Source organism: Sminthopsis crassicaudata, chromosome 4 (genome assembly GCF_048593235.1).
Source record: "Sminthopsis crassicaudata isolate SCR6 chromosome 4, ASM4859323v1, whole genome shotgun sequence".
Lineage (NCBI taxonomy): Eukaryota > Metazoa > Chordata > Mammalia > Dasyuromorphia > Dasyuridae > Sminthopsis > Sminthopsis crassicaudata.
The window spans coordinates 473,698,629-473,717,727 of NC_133620.1; the positions used below are offsets into that span (position 1 = coordinate 473,698,629).

Here is a 19,099-nt window from a genome sequence, read left to right on the forward strand (position 1 = left end):
GATTAAAATTGCAAAAATCAGCCTTCATACAATATACGAATGCTAACAATCACTACAATAAAACACCCAAGACAAAATCCAATGTTTTGATAGAGCTTCAGTGAAATGGCTTCTCCTTCCAATAGTACAGAATGCAAACATCTCAGCTTTCCCAGCATCTCTTGTCCACAACCTACCACCAGTGCTCCAATGGGATTCCACCTGACGTGTTCTAAATCTCTGGACGCTCCAAGAAAATGACCATGGCACGCAGGATGCTATGGGTCACGCCTTGGTCCCGAAACCCGATTGGCCCCATGTCTCTTAGCGGTTGTACATCCACTTATCTTAATTATACCCTTTTCGCATGCTTCTAATTCTCCGTCGGTGGTACACCGCATCCTATCACTCTGTGGTCCTTTGGGTGACATGATGTCTAATCTTTATTCGGCAAAGCTTACTGGCCAAATTGGAAGGCAATTAAGGATGGCTAAAAAGAAAGTGATTAGAATTCATGCTGAATGCAACAATCAATTCCAAAGAGGTCAGTTATTTAAGTATAATGATGATAATAAGCGCGCTTGTATTCCAAAGCATGGCTCCCAGGGTAGACTTAATTCTGCTCCGTTTGGATCACAGAGCTTTATGGTTTCTTCCATCTGTTAGGAACCTGTAGGAATCGATGTGGGCTCGCGTCTGCTCTGTCTGCACTCCCCTCGGGTTTAGCAGCCCATGAAGGCAGACGAGGGCCTGGAGGAGAGAAGGGGAGGATGGGCAGGAAGGCAGACGTCGGAAGTCTGAATGGAGCCAAATGGAAGTAGAATGAGGGAAGCCAAAGAAGTTGGTGGCCACCCATGGCCACACCCTAGGAGAGGGACGAATGAGGTAGCCATGGGATTGGAAAGAAAGGCAGGAAAAAGAAAAGTTTCAGGTACATAGGGAACGTCACTTAGAGATGTGTGCCGGTTAAGTGCCGGAGCCGGGGGCTTCATGTTGTAGGCATGGTAAGCGGATCCGTCCATAGGAGGCCAGAAGCTCCCCAAAGAAATGGTGTCAGTCTTTTCCTGACTCCGTCCCAGCCTATCGCGTCTCCCATTTGGGTAAGGAACTGAGCTCACAGAAGGCGGCCCGTTCATCCACGACGTGTGACAAGAGGCAGATTTGGAACCGGAGCCCGCCCTGGGCCCCTTTTCCAATACCCGGCACGGTTTCTCTTGCTATTTCCAGGAGCATCTCTCCCGGACATGCTGGGGCGGCCAGCAGGCTCTCCAGCCCGCGGGTATCTGTGCTACTATGGCGGGGGTTCCTCCGACTTGTTACACTTACTCTGGCTCCAGCCACATTGGTGGCGAACCTCGAGTTTCCCAGTCCCACTCTGGCTCTTTGGAAAAGTATCGTCCTCGTCTCTGGGACTTTGCCAGAGCCCGAAAGAAACTTACAAAGCGAAGTTCACCAGCCTGGGCCCGCACGTGGGAGAAGGGGACACGGGACTCCTGGATCTGCCTGGAAGCCCCCGGCAGATCATCTCCAAGCCTGACACTGTCCAGAAGGGGCCAGCCGGCCTGGCGCCGTGTAATTCTCACTTCTGGACCACTCAAGGACACGGCACTCGGGCTTGGGCTCAGAACGTTACAGGTTCTCCTTCAGCTCAAGCGGGCTGGCTGGTCACTCTCCCCAGAGACTTGGGCCCTGGAACCAAGGTGCCGAGTCTGGGGATGGGGGGACCATTTAACCTCCCGCCTGTCATCCTCCAAGCGGCTGGCTTTTTACCACGAGGAAAGGGCGCAATCACCACCCAGATGCACCATCTGTCCAAGCTTGGGATGAAGACGGGGCAGGTTACATAACGCTCTGCCCGCTAATCAAAGTCTTGCCTTATACGCCCTCAGAGGTCTTGACCCGGAATCCCCTTCACCGGCTCCGGCCCCCGATTCAGTCCAGCTCCGATACTTACCAAGTACTTTGAGATGGATGTTACAAGGTTCTGTGTCAGCCCCCAAGGGTGTACACCCCCCCCCCCCAAGGAGCCCCTGCCCAGTGGAACAGGAGGGGAAGGACTACAGACAAATCACGAAATTCTCGCTGACGTGAGAAGAAGGATTAACAGCTGGGAGATCAGGAAGATTCCCATCAGAGATGTCACCTAAACCAGGAGTGAGGAAAGCAATGGATTTGGAGGTGTGACGATAGGGAGGCTGCGGTGTACCGGAGGTGGGAGATGAAATCGGGAGACGGCGGGGGATGGAGTTTGGGAATAAGTCTAGACTGAAGCGTCTGAAAGGGAACAGTATCACATGGTTCAGGAGTCCGGACTCTTACAACATTCTAACCGTCAAGTAAAGCACTTCTATTTTATCCAGCAGGGAGGTGGGAGCCACTGAAGACTCCTGAGAAGGGAGAGGAAAAGCTCGGACCGGACTTTAGCTCAGGCTGTTAAAGTCTGTTCAACTTCTGAAACCACTTTTATTTCTTAAATATTGGTGTTTTTTGGCCCTAAAATAGTTAAGCATCAATGATAGATTAGCAGAATTAGAATGAATTCTAGAGATCAGGTCGGATACAGCAGAAATCAGAGAAGGTCACCACTTTGAGGTAAAGTGACTAGCCCGGAGTCATAGATGAGCAAGGATCTTGGGTGGGATTCGAGCCCCGGCTGTCTCGAGTCCTCGAGCCTGCAGCCACGGCCTAAAGCTCCCCTCGCCGCTCATCCCAGACAAGGGTCGTCCAGGCTCCACTGGAGCTTTCTCGCCGAGGGGTGTGGGACTGGGCAGCCAGGCCGGCCCTCTGGCCACCACTTCCCACGGGAAGCCAAAGACCATTTTCCTATCAACCATCTTAACTGTACCAACGCCTCCATCGTCATTATCACAACTGAGGGGCAGAGCGGGAGACGCTCCACGCCAGAACCCGCCCCCCTCTGGGGACATCTCCGAGCCAGCCAAACATTCCCATTGGTGGGATCCGACTGCTAGAGAAATCAAAAAACTTTCCAATAACAGAGCGGGCCAAATGTGCGACAACAAGCCGGGAGAAAAACCCAGAGAGGGATTCCAAGCGACGACGCCTTAATGGAGGCAAAGTGGAAAACCCCGGAAACGAGCAGAAAACTTGAGATCAAGCAGCAGAGGAACACGGCTGCCCCAGGAACTGAACAGAACCCGAGATACCAGAACCTTCTCCCTGACCCAAATATGGCAGCTTTTGACCCAAGAGGAATCCTCCTTCCCCAACTCCATTTGACCGATGAGTAAACGGAGATCCCCGTGATGAAGGGGTCTGCAGCCACTGCTTTAGGGGGACCCGGAAGGGGCCACAGACGTGCCCTTAGCTGCTCTGAAGTCCAGACGAGGAGAGGAACGGACCGCAGAGTTGATACGAAGTTCTGGAGAACTGCCCGATGGAGGGCCCAGACTTTGTACCAGCGGCAAAGCCGTGTCACGGAGGATCGGGCTTTTCAGGGCAACAAATAAATGCCAAGAACCAAAGGCAGTGACTCAGCTCGGTTGGCTTCTGTGCTGACCCCTGCCTGGGGCCCCTCCCTCGGCCTCCTGGGCCGGAGCTGGACCAGGAAGGGGTCTGCCTCGAGGGTGCCCAAGTCCCCTTTCTAGTCGGAGACTGGTGGAGACCTTAAAAACCTGGCAGCTGCGCACTCCAGGGCTCACCACAGCCTCTCTGGGGCTCCGGGTCCTCAGCTGCCACAGCCACAAAGAGCGGACGTGGGGAGGCCCTTTCCCCTCTCACTTCTAGGATGCCGAGAGCTGGTGCTTCCCCACGTCCACACGTATCTTGGTCTTCCCACAAATTCAGCCAGAGACGAGAAGATCATTGCTTCCAAAAACGTGAGAGACTCGGGCCGAACTACGGCAGTAACCCCCAAACAAACCTCATGGTCAGCCTGGAGGGTCCGGGGAAAAGGGGCCAAGGTAACTACTTCCTGAACCAAAAACCCGGACTTACTGGATCAGAGGTTTGGTGCTGAAGGAGACTCTTTTTAAGCCCTTTTCCTCAAAATCCACCTTCTCCTTGAAAATCCAGGGCATGTGGCCTCCCCCCCGGCTCCGGTTCTCTGTCCCAGCAGCAGCCGAGGTTCCCCGTCCCGGGACGGAGAGAATCCAGGCAGGGGAACCTCGGCATTAGTGGGGGTCACCTCCAGAGCTGGCTCAGCCGGGCCTCGGGGGCTAAATATAGAGCGCGCTTCTCTCCCTTCCCCCACCGAGCCTGGCCCGGCCAGCGGATGATGGGACGACGATGGGTGATGAGGGTGACAACTTAAAAACAAAATCCAATCTGCTGCGTTCACAATGTAGGGAGCTCCCGGAGTGAAGAAGAGCCTTCCTTTGTGAAAACGTGGTGCAGTCATTTCCACGGTGACCGCATTTAATAAAGCCGTAGGATTACTGCCTGCTCCTCCAGCCTCCCAGGCTCCCCTCCCTCCTCCCAGGGCCTGCTCCTCCAGCCTCCCAGGCTCCTCTCCCTCCTCCCAGGACCTGCTCCTCCAGCCTCCCAGGCTCCTCTCACTCCTCCCAGGCTCCTCTCCCTCCTCCCAGGGCCTGCTCCTCCAGCCTCCCCTCCTGAAGCCGCAGCAGCCCAGGAAGCCATAAAGGCAAGCTGATAAGATCACTGCCCCGTGAGAGTGGCCACTCACGGGCTGTACCCCACCCCCACGACACTTCCCTGGCTGTTTAGTGTTGTGCCTCACTCTCCATGGCCCCCGTTGCGCAGCCTGAGTGGAACCCACAAGGAAACGCACCACACAGAGTGGCCGAAGGATGACGCCAGAGCTGGGCCTGGCTAACTGTAGCTATTCCTGCCCCCCCCCCCAGTGGGAACGGGACCAAACCCCAAAGGCCTGAGGATGACTTGGGAGAGAAAGAAAATGGATGAAGACCCGCGCTGATGCTCCCCTTAGGGATGCTGCAGTCAGGGGTGGGTGTGGGGGGAGATGGCAAACCGGGGCCACACAGAAGGCCTCCCTAGAGCATCACAGCATCCCGGGGGCAGTGGGTGCCGGGGAACAAAAACAAATTCACCGAGTCACCGAGAGGATGGGAGAGGGAAGCTCGACAAGCTCAGCCCGGTACAACGGACAGAGCCCTAAGGCCGAATCCGACCCACATTTATCATGCGCCCACAGAATGCCGGCCGGTGCCGAGTGCCAAGGATAAGAAAACAAAAATCCCGATTTTTCTGCGGTGAGGGGCTTACAGTTCACTGGCCTGGGGGGGAGAAGAGATAATGAAACTTCATTTGACAAGCGGTTACCCCCACACGCTGGGGTGGTGTTGGGGATCCCGAGACCAAGCCCACCCCTACCCCCAGCCCACAACAGTCTCTCCTCTCTCGCAGTTGTAATAAATCTTTCGGCGCTCCCTTGAAATCAGGCGTCTGAAGACTTCCACCACTAAGGGGAAAGCAGCCCCAGTCTCAGCACCTGAGCTGAGACATCAGGTGAAGGAATACGGCGGGGGAGCCAGGAAGAGAAAGAGCTGAAGTTTTGTAGCGGCAGGGCCTGGGAACTGAGCGGGGGAACGACGGGATATATTAGAAAGGAGGAGCAGGAGGATTGCAGAAGCCTGGAAGAGAATCAGGAGAACCCCCCCCCAGTAAGGAGAAGCCCCCGTGATGATCAGCTGGGAGGCCCTTTTTAGAACCACAGACTTGGGATGGATCTCAGAGGCTGGATGTGGGTCGAAGCGGAGAATTTTCACCTTTTTTGTTCGTTTGCTTTTTCTTTCTCATGTCTGTTGTTTGTTTCCCTCTTGTTCTGATTTTTCTTTCACAACACGACAAATCTATTTTTTAAAAGAGAGAGAAGAGCTGACCCAACCTAGACTTTGTCCACCTCTGCTCGGGTAGAATGTAACCCCCCTGAGAGCAGGGGCTCCTGGGAGTCTGTCTGGTGCCCCTAGCCCCTATCATTTCCTTGTTCTCTTCCAGTTCAATGATCTTGGAGGAGGCTGGAAAGCCACTTTCTAAAGAGCTTAAAATGCCCTTAAGGCAGCATGAGTTGTGTCCTCAGCCATCCTATCTTCGCCCCACAGTGAGACCCCGGCTTCTGTCCCTGCATTGCACCTTCTAAAAGGTCAGAGCAGGAGGAGCCTTTCTGCTGAACATACCCAAGGGTAGCGGGGTTCCATACTCTTAAAGTAATTCAGGACACCCCAGAATCCAATTTCCCGTAGCTACCTGTTGTACTTTCCGGGGCCAGGTGAAATCCAACTGGTCTTTTTACTGGACAGCCCTCTCCATCCATGAACACAGCTCCCTGGCCCACACACTGCCCAGGCTAAGTGTGCTCGGTCCTTTCCACCGACACTCGTGGAGGCCGCTCCCTCCACTCCTTTTCCCGACTGACTCACCAGGCTTTACCATTTTGCTTGCCCTCCCTTATTGGTCTCCTCCTTATTTTTCAAACCTGTCTCTCCTCCAAGGCCTCAATTCTATGTCTCCCCTTCCTCCTGCAGGAAAGTCTTCTTCCACTGGCCCATCTCTTTTCAGTCAGCAAACACTGGGAATAAAATTTGAATCTTACGTTTCCAGCAAGATTGTGAGCTTCCGGAGGACAAGGTTTGTTCCCATCTTCTCTCCCAAGGGAGAGCTCCCTGTGCAAGCTCTGAAAACCTTTCTTCAGTGACTGGTTAAAGACAAAAGACCCACCATCTCATCAGAACTACCTTTTTCTTGAATTCTTTACATCCTTTCAAGGTCGCTCAACCTTTTCATTGGGCATTCTTGCCTAAACATCCCATCAGCACCCACTCGGCCCGTCCGCTATGCTGGAGCAGGAACAATTCCGCGTGAGCTGCTCTGCCAGCCGTGGCCCCCTCCCCAAAGAGGATCTGTGGTCTATGACCCCTTTGCCGTTCCTTGCCCATAAGTGCCTATAGCAGGCCCCACACCCTCCCCATTCGCACCTCCTGGCTTCTTCCAAGTCCCAGCTAAAGCCTCACCTTCCCCCAGAGCCCCTCACTGCCCCTTCGGGCTAGCCTTCCCCGTGATTACCTCCAAACTAACCTGTCCATACCTCGTTTGCACATCTCTGCAGCCCATGAGCCCCTGTAGAACAGTCCCAAACTCGTGCTTTTAGTTTATCCCAGTGCCTCGCACACATTGGGCCCTTAAGAGACAGTCAGTACTTTAGTAAAGTGGTTCTCCACAGGCTCATCTAGAGACAGGCTGCGCTAGTGGAAAGAATTGTGGATTGGAGTCAGAGGTCCAGCTCCAGAAAGAAAATCCCTCCTCGCCCTCCGCTGTCAAGTGACATGGTTTGGTGACTCAGCTTCAAGTCCCTCAGCAACAACCACGAAACGCTCCCTCAGCTCCCGTAGTCCGTCTGAACGTCTGGGATGGAGATGTCTCTAGAGTCAGGCGTCCTGAATTTTCTACTGCAATTCCGCTTTGCTCACAAGAACCCAGTGCTTTCTTTGGGGTGGAAAAGTTTCCAATTATTCTCTGCATTTTCCTTAAAGATGCAACCACAGAGTCACTGCTCCCTGAACTAGATTTCTGCCCCAACGAAGGCTGTGCTCATGATAGGAGAGGGGTGATGCTGGGGGATTTTTTTTTTTTTTCAGACATCTCCACATACTAGGAAATTTTTTTTTGACTGCTTGTTTATAATATCAACTTATCTCTTCTGGGCAGCTGGGTAGTACAGTAGATGGAGAGGATGGATGTTCAGGGGTTCAAATACAGCCTCAGACACTTCCTAGCTGTGTGACTCTGAGCAAGTCACTTAACCTTGTTGGCCTCTGTTTCCTCATCTGTCTAATGCTGTGGAGAAGGAAATGGCAAACCATGCCAGTATTTCTGCCAAGAAGAACCCAGATGGGGTCACCCCAAAACTCTCTCCTAGCTCGGAATGCGGGGAACAGTAGTAAACCAACAAGTTCTAGAAAGCAGGGATTTTTGCGCTCTCCTCGATGTCTGCACCCTGCACTGTGTCTTCCACAAGTAAGTGGGATTCAGTTCTTCCCATCTCCATGACGCCGATAAAACAAAGAAATAGTGAATTCGGCTCACAACCAACTGTCTTTCCTAAGGGAGTTAAGAAGAGCAGAAGCAGATGTACCAGATGGTAAACACAGACCAATCCATCCCAGATAGACTAACTCGCAAAATCGAAACGCCCCGAACGGGAGTCAAACATGGCGGCCGGGAGCCGTCATTTGGAATTGTCTCGGCTCTAGTGCAAGTCTTTAATTCACATCCTATCCTCACCCTAGCGATGGTCAGAAACCGAATGTCAGATTTAGCCAAGAGAAAGAAGCACACGTATTGTGAGACTCCATCAAAAGAACCAAGTAGACTGCGAGCAACCGAAACATCCCATCGGGTCCCTGGAGCCGAACGGCGCTGACGGTATATTCACGGCAGGAAAAGATTTTTGTTCAGTCCCTTACACTGGGACCTTGTCACTCTTCACAAGAGTCCGTTGTCTTGGATCCCGTCCAGTGGAGTTTAGACTAAAGTACCAATTAAAAAAAAGACTTCGTTTCCAAGTGATAGATAATCTCACAACGAGGTGCCAAGGACAGCATTGTACAGAGGCTGGCGTCTCATTAATTTCCTCTGTTCCCATCTGGCAACTACAACCACTCCCAAATGTTTATATGGCATTTGTTCATGGGAGAAAAATTCAGCAAAACCATCACCATCTGTGGATTCTAACATGCAGGAAACCTTCAAACCTCAAATCTGGAACGAAACCAAAGAATCCCCACCTTCATCTGATTCAAGACTCCTATCGAAGAAGGAACGCAACATTCTCACATAGGAAAAGTCAGCGGGTTCCCCCTCGGGACGGAGTCTGGGTTATTTTTCTGTATTTGGTGGATGAGACCTGTCATTCCATTGAGGCCATTCTGGCTCCTTCTCCCCAGGAAATCCTTTCTACCTCCAGTCTATATTTTGAATAGAATATAACTTAAGTACGGTGCTGGCTTAACGGACGCTCATACCCTGGGATCATGAGCAGAAACACAGGACAGAAGAGACACTCCATCAATCACTCAACCAACCTCCCATAGCGGAGAAAACGGAGGCACCGAGCAACCAAAGACCTTACCCCAAGTCACCGAGCGGGGATGTAACCCCAGGTCCTTTGACCCGAAATCCAGGCTGTGATGCCACACCATCTTCAGGCAACCGTTACAAAATTTTTCCAATGGAACCAAAATCTCTCACACTGCAACTTCCACCCTCTGGTTCTGATATTCCTAACCATAACAAAATTAAAAAATAACTTCCTTTCCCTCCCTTCCCTTCTGAGTCCCATTCTTTTCAAATAGGGCAAAGCAGTGAGCATATCATTTTTTTTTTTAAATCCAGATTAAACAAACCTAATTCTAACAACCATTTTCCCTAAAAGATGGTTTCCAGATACCTAGCCAGAATATACTGGGAAGGGTCAATGTCCCTCACGCTCGAACAGCCAGAATTAAAAACAGCTCTTCTGCTACCTTCTCACTAAATCCACCTACCCTGGGAACTATTGATTTGTGAAGCAGGGACACTCAAATCCCATTAGCTCAACACAGAATTATGGGAAATATTTTAGTCTCCATATCAGACCCCTGGCACGAAGCGAGCTTGTGGTCAGGGCAAGATCTGGGCATTTCACTTGAAAAGCTGTCTAGCCAGATTTTCCACATCCTGTATTTGTGACACTGATTTTTAAAAAATCCTAAACATACAACTTTACTGATCATCCCTGTTAAAATAGATCTACCGCGCCCGTCAGTTGGGGAATGGCCAGCAAACTGTGGCACACGAGTGCAATGGAACGTTACCGAGCTCTAAGAAAGGTTCATTAAGAGACAAGGGGAATGGAGCAAAGTGAACGGAGCCAGAGACGATTTACACAATAACGCTGTAAAGGAAACAACTTCGAAACGCAAGAATTCTGATGGGAGAATTAGTTACAATCTCAGAGTTAACAGGAAGCTCGCTGCCTGTGTCTCATCAGAGGCGGAAGCTCCGCCGCAAGACTGGCAGGGATTTCTGGACAAAGCCGACGGGCAGTTACCTTGTTTGACTATGAGGATCTGTTACAAGGACTTTCTTTTTGTTTCTTTTTGGTTGGTTGTGTTCTCATAATGGGAAAAAGGATCCAGGAGACAGAGAAGGAGAAAAAGAAAAAGAAAATCACTGAGACGTCCTTTAAAAGGCAGAGAACGGGAGAGAAGTCTAGAGGGGAAAAGGCCCCCAAAAGACAGCTCTCAAAGCCACAGTTGGACCTAATTCTCTACTTGCTTTGCACATACACATATATGAGAAGTAGCTATATATGGGGATCTGTGCTTTCCCCATAGAATTCTCTTTTTTCAACAATACTCACACAAAGATCTATTGTATCTGGCATCTGTAAGAATAGATCTTTTTAAAAGAGTAAAGGAAAGCACTAGACTTTTGAAGTGATCCAGAGCGAAGAAATAAGCAACATGCGCAGTGACTACATCATAAACGAAGGGACAACACGATAAAAACGAAATTCTAATTATAACGAACAAAACCGCCTCTCAATAACGATGGGAAAACAGACCTCTGGCAATAATGCTGAACAAGACTAGGCGCTGGGACCCTCCTGAAGGGAGTCCAGAGCCCCACCTTACACAGCAGAAGCAAAGTTCCCACGAGTGAGCATCTCTGTGACCATATAGCGCAATACAGATGTGGAAACATTTGTTTTTATTTTATTTTTCACTTCCTTTTACATTTATATTTAGTTAAATTTATTTTTTAAGTTATATATAAAACTAAAATTATATTTAAATTCCTAATGATTACCAGATCCCTCATCTGGCTGAACAGCATCACAAGCCCTAGAAAGAGATCTATAGGAGCTAGGGGCTTAATGCCCATTCAGGACAAGGCACAGGAACCTCAGGGGCCACTGACTGCAGCCTCTCATTTTACAGATGAGGAAACTGAGGCACACAGGGATTAAATGTGCTAGCTGCGGTCACAGAGCTACTAAGTGCTTGCGGCTGGATTTTAACTCAAATCTTACCGACTCTAAACTTAGTGCCTCCATGATGGTTTTTATGAAACGGTGACTTCAGTTTTAGAAATAAAAGACCTAGAAAGGTCACAAGGGGAGGGGACAAGTGGCAGGGCGGGGGCTTGGTCCATCACCCCTCATCCCTTACTTTTGGGACCTCACAAGGCCGTGGACAACAGGGAAAGGTTCACGGGCATGTGTGAGAGAAATCCAGGATGCTCGGCCCAGGACGGGGGGAGAAGGCGAACTCCTTTTTTTCTGACCTGCTTTGCTGCAAGATTTGAAGTAGGAGACATGTTACAGAACCCTGAGGGAGAAGCATGAAAAGTACGTCAGGCGGCTCCCCTTGTGGACGCCATGTTTGGAAGGACTTTGAGAAGGACAGGGCAGTTGGGACGGTGTCTCAACTCAGCCCAAGAACCCTAAGTCCTCAGCTTGGCGTTAGGGTCTGACTCCCAGCACTGGCCCCCAGAGTACTCTTCCCTGGCTTTTCACCGTCCTCCCCCCCATTCCTCTGCATTCCGGGGTGCAGCTCCTGCTTCCTGTGCTCTGCAGCTCTCTCCTCCCTTCCCAGCTCCCTAAGCTTCCTCCAAGACTCCTGCCTCCCTCCCCCAGGGCTCCCACTCTCTCACCCTCCTCAAATTTCCTTCCCTTTCTCTGCCCCACCTCCAGCCCCAGAGCAGGATCAAGTCTTTGAAAGCACGGGCTGTTATTTTTATCTTGGCTGCGTTTCCAGGCCCTTGCACATAAGTAGGCGAGTAATTAATACTTGTTGGAGAAAACTCAATCAAACGTCGGCAAGAGCTCTCCGTCCTGCCCCTCGCCTGGGAGCCGCCTGGTGCCAGCCTCGACCCGTCACCAGTCCAGAGCGAGAGGCTTTCCTCTTACGGGGCCGGTAATAATAATACTAAATAACGAGGATAATAACAGCACTGGCGGAACACTCTTAAAGTGCTTTCCATGTCACCTCATCTGATCCTCTGGAAAAGTGCTATTCTTGTCCCCAGTTTACAGATGAGAAAACAAATTAAAGGGAGCTGAAGGAAGCATTTGACGCAGCTGGAGAATTAACTCCATGAAGATGGGATTAGCTCCGCCTTGGACTTTCCATCCTCAGCTCCCAGCAGGTGCACGATGGACTGAAACAAGGGGCACCTTCAGTGTCCCCGCCTCCTGTTGGGCTGTACCATCCATGTAACGCAGCCAATGGCTTCAGACCCAAAAGCCATTGCGTGGTCACCCAACAGGAAGAGGAGACGGGCTTCTTTTCTGATTCCAAAACCTTCGTATTTCCTGACCTCCGTCCCAAAGGCTTTTGGGCTTCAAGGGCTAAACCTGAAGATCCTTTACCACAAGCGCCACATTTCACAGATGTGAAAACTGAGGCCCTGAGATGGGAAATGACCTCTCCAAGGGGAGGAAGTGGCAGAACCAGGACTGGATCTCAGGGTCCAGCAACCTCCCCTTGGAGACCGAGGCTCCCCAGGCTCCCCAAAGGTGAGCTGCTTAATCTGGACTCCCCCTCCTTTCCTGCCCATGATGATCCATAACCCAAGTCTTTGGGACTCTTCAGTCCCATAGAACTTCCTTATTTACACAACACTTCTGCGCCTCAGAGAGCCCCACTGAGCCAGGGCACCGGGAGCCTTCTGGTCCGGATGAGAACGGCTCTACCACCTCTGTGTGGGCTCGCCTCTTCCTTCTCTGGGCTTCAGCTTCTATAACATGAGGGGCTTAGATGGAGCTCCTGCTGTGATCATGGGAGTTGTCAGACAAATCGATGGGGATTTCAGTCCAGTGCCTCAACTCCATCCAAAACCGTAGCCTTCAGAAAAAGTATTAAATCCTGAGGGCAGGAACCATATTTTAAGTTGTATTTGTTTAGCGTATTATAGGCACTTATCAAAGTTTTACTGATTTCTGTTTCAGATTAAAATACTTAGAAACCCCAAACAGGCAGGAGTGACCTGTAAAAAGCCAATTTCTAGAGCCCGGTGTTAGTGAATGGCCTCCAGCTGTGCCCCAGAGGGTGCCAAGGCTCTGGCAGTTCAAAGGCTTCTCTGAGCCACGCCATTCAGAAGGCATCTGAAGGACTCTCTGATGCCCCTATTTTCAAGGAGGTGGATGGAGCTCAGACCCAAATCCAGAGGGCAGGATGGAGCCCAGACCCAAATCCGGAGGGCAGCCGGAGCCCAGACCCAAATCCGGAGGACAGGCCGGAGCCCAGACCCAAATCTGGAGGACAGGCCGGAGCCCAGACCCAAATCTGGAGGACAGGCCGGAGCCCAGACCCAAATCCGGAGGGCAGGCTGGAGCCCAGACCCAAATCCGGAGGGCAGGCGGAGCCCAGACCCAAATCCGGAGGGCAAGCTGGAGCCCAGACCCAAATCTGGAGGGCAGGCCAGAGCCCAGACCCAAATCTAGAAGGCAGGCGGAGGAGCCCAGACCCAAATCCAGAGGGCAGGCTGGAGCCCAGACCCAAATCCTGGCTTTAAACAAGGTGACGCCCATTTTTGCCAAAAGGGCAGCCAGAAGCCAAATCCTGGCTTGTGCTTGTTCCAGATTCCTTGAGCTTCCCTCCCGTGGTTGATGACCTCAGCCAAATTCATTACAGTTCTGTAATAAGGCAGCTGCCTTGAGTCTATATTTAATGTGCAGGTTCCCAAAGAAGTTTGGCTCAAGTTCACAGTGGCCCGAGGACTAGGTTTGACCCAAGCATCGGACCCTCCCCTCCGAGATGAAGGAACCTGGAAGTTCCAGGTCAGTAAAGCAAGCAATGGGACCACAGCCTGTTTCCCCTGGCTGGCTCCAAGACCAGACAGACTCCGTCATGAACCCTAAAACGGGGAAAAAAACCAAGCAAACCAAAACCCCACCATGTTCTTTGTCTCTTCACACAGCCACCTCCCCTTCACCTTCCTCAAGTAGGCTGCTTATTATTTATTAAACACCATCGGTATACTATGCCCTATATTGAAGACCAAAAATACTATGACAAATGAAAAAGGTCCTACCCAAAAATAGCTTTCTACACACACACACACACACACACACACACACACACACACACACACGCACACGCACACACACACACGCGCCGCACACACACATACACACACGCGCACACAAAGGTTAACAATTTAAAATAAGAAAGCACTGATACGGTTCTTGTTGCAGTTCAACATACCAACCAGCTTTTAGGAAAGACATTGCTCTATTTTTGAACTTTGTAAAAGCTTTCATCAGCTGTTGCTCGGTGGCTAAAAGGATATTTGTAATCTTAGCCTTAAAATCCTAAAGAGAACCATTTATGGGTACATCTTCCACCATTCTGATGTGACTTCACAAGAACAGATGACTTGACAAGAGAATTTATTCTACCCACTGGGTCATCCAGAAACTCAAACATGCAATAGCATAGGGGTCTCCAACTTCTTAAAATTATACATCTTAAATTATTAAATTAATTTAATTTACTTAATAAATTAAAATAATAAAAATATGTAGATTAAAAATTAAATTATTAAAATAAAGCTTAGATTTATTATTCAAAATTCACAAAATGCTCTAAATGAGTACAAATTAAACTTAAATGAACTTCCAAGGGATGTCTTTCCTAAGTTTGCAGCAATAATACTTATGAAGTTATTGAAGTTTAAGGCAGGACCAAGACTTAGGAACACTCTGTAGGAGACGAGGGTACACTAAGTCAACCAAGCAGTACTTATCAGGGGCCTGCTATCAGGCCCTGGGGACACAAAGAAGCAAAAGAATGACAATTCCTAGTAGGAGGAAGCATTGAGGAAGGGGCAGGTAAGAGAGGTTCAAAGAACTAGCAGAAGGAGGGAGGACATTTCAGACTTGAAAGAACAGGGTGTACAGAGGCCCGCAAAGTCAGGAGAAGCACGATCAGAGGAAGGGAGCTTGGGGTCACTGGCTGGAATGGGAACCACCTGAAGGAGAGACCTGAGTGGAGAGTTAAGTTCTGTACTGAGATCTGGATGAAACAAATTTCCTAGTAGAATGGATGCCCCTTAAGGGCAGGACCTGCGAGCCCTTGGTCTTGGTATACAGTAAGCACATAATAAATACTGATGGCATTACACAAACTAAAAGGCTTTGAAAGGTCCCACCAACCTCAGATAGTAGAGAGAGCATTCCAAAGTTCTCAGTGAGTTTTAAGCTTTTAAAGCTTAGAGATGAGCACTTTTAGGACATCATGTTTATCTTATAATAAAATAAAATCTGTAGAAATGGAAATGCAGTTGTCAAGATGTTTTTCCCCCAAGGAGGAATAGAATGTTTGTGGACCACAAATATCTGAACTAGATAAGCAATCATTTCAACCTGAATTGAAAAGCCTCGACTTTGCAATAGCCCCTTCTCCCCAAGGTCAATGCAGACAAGGTGGCCAAACCGGGTAGAAAGTGAAAGGCCCTCCACAATAGGCTGCCAGTGTATCTCAGAAGCGAAAATGCTCCTCTAATCATGGCCATTAGAGGTCATGAAACGCAGGCTCGATTTCAAAATGCAACAGCAGACAGAGGAAAGATGTTTCAGATATGAGCTAAAGCCCCCCTTTAGGCCAGAAGTGGTAGGGTTACTTGGGGAATTATGGGTCATCCTGCTTGGCTGGGGCATAGAGAAAATATAGGAGATTAGTGGAAAGTATGGCTGGCCAGACTACAAAGGTCAGGGCTATTAATGGAACTAAATAAATTAAAAAGCTGAGATTTGGGGGAAGATCATTCTGGCTTAGCACAACCTGACAAGGAATCAGGATACTCTGGCAGAAAGGGGGCGGGGGGGGGGGGGAGGAGATGGGGGGGGGGGAGACTGAGGTCCTGGCTAGATACAGACTTAGGAGGAGAATCACCTACTTTATGGAAACAAAGAAAATGGGTAAGGTAGATCATGAAGCCAGAAGCAAAAGCTTGGGGAACAGCTCTCCATTAACCTCAATACAAGGTTGGAGAAATGGACATGAATAAAACCAAGAAGGGACAGTTAGAAAAGGAAAATAAGAGAGAGAGAGGGAAAGGAGAAACCGAGGCCAGCTCCCAAACTTGGGAAGAACCCGGACAGAGGAGACTTCCCAGACACTATTCTTAGCAAATGGCAACAGAAGTAAACTCAAAGACTTGCAAACCAAATAGATGCTCACTGAATAGATTCCAATTGGAAGTTGTTCACTTTACCTTTTTTTATCTCAATTATGACTCTCACAATCAACAACTCTCCATTTCTGCCCCTTGGTCCAAGCTAGTCCACCCTACTTGGAAGGAAGCCTCTCAGCAGGTGCTTTAAGCATGCTTTGTCCCACTGCTGTCACCATTGAGAAATATTGGAACACACAAGCATGGCAAGGTTAGTACTAAGTGTGGCCTTTGTCTTTGGGGGGCTTAAATAGGAAAACCAAGAAAAGTGACTAAAGTGGGTGAAGCTGGAGCTCCCCAATGAACTTTCCAGCATTCCTAGGTTCTTTTTAAGCACCTCCTGAGGGAATACCTCCTCAGGCTTTTTCCTACTCTCTTTTCTTCTGGAAATTACTTTTGTAAACATTATTCCTTATCTCTACACTGATCACCCTGAAAGAAAGTAAAATCTTTGATAACATATGGTTCTCTTTTGTGGACGCCCAGCCCTGACATATACAAATACACATGTGTTACATGTAGCAGACATTTAGTTAATGCTGAACAGAAGGGGACAAGGCAGAAAAATCTGTACTCTCTGGAAATTTGCATTTTGTCTGCATTCATAGATAATTGGGAGACAAAGGTGTAAGGATGGGGGTGGGGGGTGGAAGAGGAGGCTCAGCTAAGGATCAATCCAGAGAGGCAGAAACTGTCCTTTTCACTCATGTGGCTGTTCCCTCTCATTTACCACTTTCCAGTGTCTTAAAAGATAATTTTTTGGGGAGAGGGGGAGAAGAATAAGTGTAAAAACATTCCTCACCTCAGTCAGAGTTGGTTCTAAACCAAAAGTGCAGTCCGGTGCCAGGCCAATGGCCGGTAAGAACTGCGGGAGCTTAGTCAGCCAGCACAGTCTCTGAGACCTCGGGGTCACTTCTATGCACAAGAGGGGCTTCAGGAGAGCTGTCTTAGCAGAAGGCTCACCATTTCCCAGAAGCCTTCCTGGAAGCTCAATTGTGGAGCCAGTGTGGCTACTGTCAACTCTCCCGCCCCCAATCAGGTTCTTACTTTATTGTTTTCAAAACTGCTGAATACCCACAGTACAAGAATAACGTCTTTGTCTTGGAACAAAAGGCACAGCCATATTCACCTGCTGTCAACACAGAAAAGCCTCCTGTGTCCTTTCGGGCCCTTGCAAGAATAACCCTCTTGGTGGGAACTGGGAAAAAACGCCTCCAATGTAAACATCGAGGAGGGGTTTTTGCCTGGGAACCCACAGCAGCCAGATCTCTCTGCCCACACTGCTCCCTCTGGATCTCCCACATCTCAGCAGCAGAGATTTTCTGAGGGCAGCCTGGCCAGCCACCGTCACCTCCCTCAGAAAAGGGTCCCTGGAGCCACGGGATCCCGCCAGTGAGCCATAAGCCCAAGTACCATTAAGGGCCACTTCTGCCTCCTCCAGCTGTCCGGGTCTGACCCTCCCTGGTCTCCTGCCAGTGGATCATTATGTCTGCAATTTTCAGATGGCTTGCCCGAAGTCAATGGCCCGGCTCTACCCTCACTCCGGCTTCCAAACGCTGCTCTCTTACCTGAAGGCAACGGGTCACTTCCCTGCGATGTCAGAGAAGAATGGGGCTGTCCCTGCCTTGCATCCAGAAGCTGGAAAAAAAAAAGCAAAATCATCATGAAAAATGCGCCTCTCACTGAACAGCCTAAAGAGATGACCTTTATTTCTGGGATTTTTTCTTCTAGTCTTTGATAATAAAAAACTAGAGACAAAGTAGCTGCCGCTCTCTCAGAGAATGGCACAACACATCGCTGTACTGGATTGTAATGGAATTATTACTAGGGGATAGATTCTCTTCCCCCGTGGGCTGGGGTCCCAGGCAGCTGCCGCCCTCAGCAAGACCCAGAGCGGGGATGAGCTGAACACTAGGAACAACTCCCACTGCTTCCCCACTCGCGCTCCCCCATCCCGACCCAGAATGAAGCCGTCCTGAGAAGCACGGGGAGACTCATTGTGACCGACAAAGATGAGGAAGCAGCACCAGGACCACGAGGAAAGATCAGGAGACCAGGGCAGTTGTGGCCACGTGATCCCTCCCTCATCGCCCTCCTGAAGTTAGCGAGACAGGGCCCAGCCCGAGGGTCCCGACGGCCACAGGACAGATTCAGAGAACCCTAAAGAGACTCAAGGGGGAAGAAAGAACAGACCGCGACGAGGGGAGATCGGAACTCGGCAATCCAACGGGCGGGAACTGAGAGCAACCTCTCCTAGCCCCCATCATCTACCGGTAATCCAGGCTTTCTCAGTCCCCACAACAGTGCGGGGGATCCCTGAGCATGGAGTCACAAGTCTCCAGTTACTTAACACCTGGTTTGCCTGTTTCCTCATCTGTAAAATGGGGGCATTAACACGACCTGCTTCCCAAGTTTGTTGTGACCATAAAACACTTTGCAGATATGAAAGTGCTACAGAAATGCTAGTAGTTATTATAGTTTTATTTATTTATTTAACATTATTTCTCACTTGAGCATCAGACAGCTGTAACTACTCTTTCTTCCCGTCCAGGAAAGGGAGTTCTCCTCCAGGGAGAGCCGAGTTAGTGTACATCATGCTGTCCCAGTTACCTTTCCCCTCCCCCCTTCCCCAAAAGCTGCCAACAAGATTCCTTCTCCGTATGGGTCCCCGTGACTAATTCTCAAAGAAAAGGCATTCCAAAAAAAAAAAGGCAAAACAAATCAAACCCATCCAAAGTCCAGGAGTCCCTAGGGCTGGGGAGGAGGGTGGCGGCTGACCTCGTTACTTCCATCTGTTTCTGAAGTCTAATCCTGAATACTTAGGAAGCCGGAGAAAGGGGGGAAGTGCGGAAGGCCCTGGGAGCTACCTCGGGGAAGCCCAGGCCAGTCTGACACAGCTGACCAGAGCCGCGGCCGGCCAGTCCCCGCCGCGGAGCTGGAGCCGCTCTTGGCAGGGCCCACG

The 19,099-nt window shown here is 50.0% G+C and overlaps 1 protein-coding gene across 2 annotated transcripts in view; it reads right to left on the reverse strand.

Moving 5' to 3' along the window:
- Window positions 1-19,099, reverse strand: part of SH3BP4 (SH3 domain binding protein 4) — a 97,004-nt gene that overhangs the window by 38,118 nt on the left and 39,787 nt on the right. Inside the window, exon 2 of one of the 2 annotated variants that reach the window (XM_074264421.1) lies at window positions 17,706-17,775. The gene's annotated coding sequence lies outside the window, so the exon portion shown is untranslated. Of the gene's footprint in view, window positions 1-16,939; window positions 17,661-17,705; window positions 17,776-19,099 lie in introns of those variants that run through there. The other variant, XM_074264422.1, reaches the window with a different exon arrangement.